General features: G+C 42.2%; 1 pseudogene; it reads left to right on the top strand.

Moving 5' to 3' along the window:
• Positions 1–416: 416 nt before the first annotated feature.
• On the top strand, positions 417–1,872 carry LOC110582691 (annotated as a pseudogene).
• Positions 1,873–2,594: the final 722 nt, after the last annotated feature.

Below are 2,594 nucleotides of genomic sequence, written 5' to 3'. Positions count from 1 at the left end.
TTCTAACCCTTATGGAAGACTCTGAAAAGTTCAAGACTTCCATGGAGAAAATAAGTCCACTGTGATGGAGATAGCAAGAGAACTAGAATTAGAGATGGAGCCTGACGATGTGACTGAATTGCTGCGATCTCATTATAAAATGTTCACGTATGAGAAATCTCTTCTTAAGGATAAGCAAACACAGTGGTTGCTTGAGATGGAAACTATTCTTGATGAAGATGCAATGAATATCGTTGAAATGACAACAAAAGATTTTCTAATTCTTATTAGTTGATAAAGCAGTGGCAGGGTTTGAAAGGATTGACTCTAATTTTGAAAGAAGTTCTACTATGGGTAAAATGCTATCAAACAGCATCACATGCTACAGAGAAACTCTTTGTGAAAAGAAAAGGTAGAGTCCACACCCAGGATCTGCCATGTTGGGTTTTGTAGCTGCTACCTTAGCCTCCAGGGGCTTGTGGGGACTTGGCTCTTTAGCACTGCTACTCCAAGTCCAGGTCTTGCTGTGGGCCATCCTGGCAGTACTTCCACCTGCCAGAGACTATGCCACCCAAACATCTCCTTCCCACTCCTCCTAAATGCACTGGAAGTGCAGGGGAGAGAGATCAGGCTGGTTTTGGAGGTGGCCCAGCATTTGGGTGAGAGCACAGTAAGGACTATTGCCATGGATGGCACCAAAGGCTTAGTTAGAGACCAGAAAGTCCTGGATTCTGGTGCACCGGTCAAAATCCCTGTTGGTTCTGAGGCCTTGGGCAGAATCATGAATGTCATTGGAGAACCTGTTGATGAGGGAGGTCCCATTAAAAGCAAACAATTTGCACCTATTCATGATGAGGCTCCTGATTTCAGAAAGATGAGTGTTGAGCAGGAAATTCTGGATACTGGTATCAAGTTGGTGGGTCTTCTGGCTCCCTATGCTAAGGGTGGCAAAACTGGGCTCTTTGGTGGTGCTGGAGTTGGCTAGATGGTATTGATCATGTAGTTAATGTCATCAAAGCCCATGGTGGTCACTCTGTATTTGCTAGTGTTGGTGAGAGGACCTGTGAAGGCAATGATTTATACCATGAAGTGATTGGGTCTAGTATTATCAATTTAAAAGATGCTACCTCCAGTGTGGCATTGGTGCATGGTCAAATGAATGAACCACTTGGTGCTCATACCTGGGCAGCTCTGAATGGACTGATTATTGCTGAATACTTCAGAGACCAAGAGGGTCACGACGTAGTGCTCTTTATTGTTAATACCTTTAGCTTCACCTAGGCTGGCTCTGAGGTGTCTGCTTTACTGGGCAGAATTTCTTCTGCTGTGTGCTGTCAGTCTTCCCTGGCCACTGACATGGGTATCATATAGAAAAGAATCGCCACCACCAAGAAGGGATTATAGGCTATTTTTGTGCCTGCTGATGACTTGGCTGACCCTGCCTTGCCACTGTCTTTGCCCACTACCACTGTGCTGTCCCATGCTATTGCTGAGTTGGGCATCTATCCAGCTATAGATCCTCTGGATTCCACTTCTCGAATCATGGATCCCAATGTTGTTGGAAATGTGTATTATGATGTTGCCCATGGGGTTCAAAAGATCCCACAGGACTACAAATTGCTCTAGGACATCATTGCCATCCTGAGTATGAATGAATTTTCTGAGCAAGACAAGTTGACTGTGTCCCGTGCATGGAAAATACAGAGTTTCTTGTGTCAGCCATTCCAGGTTGCTGAAGTTTTCATATGTCATATGGGGAAGCTGGTACCTATAAAGGAGACCATCAAAGGATTCTAGCAGATTTTGGCAGGTGAATATGACCATCTCCCAGAACAGGCCTTCTATATGATGGGACCCATTGAAGAAACTATGGCAAAAGCTGATAGCTGCTGACTGAAGAGCATTGGTGAGGGGGTTCTTTTGACACACTAAGCACTCATTTTCCATGCTGTCCCTCTCTTTGCCCCTAATCAAAAAATTTCAGTTTGCTCTGTAGGCCACATGAGATCCTTGATTGAAGACATCGTGTTCCATCTGAAGAGTACTCAAGGTTTCCAATAAAATGTACACCCCTCAAAAAAAAAAAAGTCAATTGATGCTGCAAACTTTATTGTTGCCCTATTTCAGAAATTGGCACACCACCCCAGCCTTCACCAACCATCACCCTGATCAGTCATCAGCCATCAACATCAAGGTAAGACCCTCCACAGCAAAAAGGTTATGACTTACTGAAAGCTCAGATGATGGCTAGCACATTTTAGTAATAAAGCATTTTTAAATTAATGTGTATACGATATACATCTTTTTAGACATACTGGTATTACACACATACTAGACTATAGTATAGTGTAAACATAAATTTTGTATGCATTGGGAAACCAAAAAATAATGTGACTTGCTTTATTATGATATTTACTTTACTGCAATATTCACTTTATTATGATCGTCTGGAACTAAACCTGCAATATCTACAAGGTATGCCTGTAGAATATTTTACAAGCTGGAGACCATGTAGAGCCCATATAATAATTTCCTGCTTTTAATTTTTCTTTAAACAGTGGGCATAAGAGCTTTTATAAATCAGTAAAACTATTTATTGTGAGGCTATTGAATTG

The sequence above is a fragment of the Neomonachus schauinslandi genome, chromosome 1, assembly GCF_002201575.2.
Source record: "Neomonachus schauinslandi chromosome 1, ASM220157v2, whole genome shotgun sequence".
In the NCBI taxonomy this organism is placed as follows: domain Eukaryota; kingdom Metazoa; phylum Chordata; class Mammalia; order Carnivora; family Phocidae; genus Neomonachus; species Neomonachus schauinslandi.
This window is presented reverse-complemented; position numbering and strand designations above follow the sequence as displayed.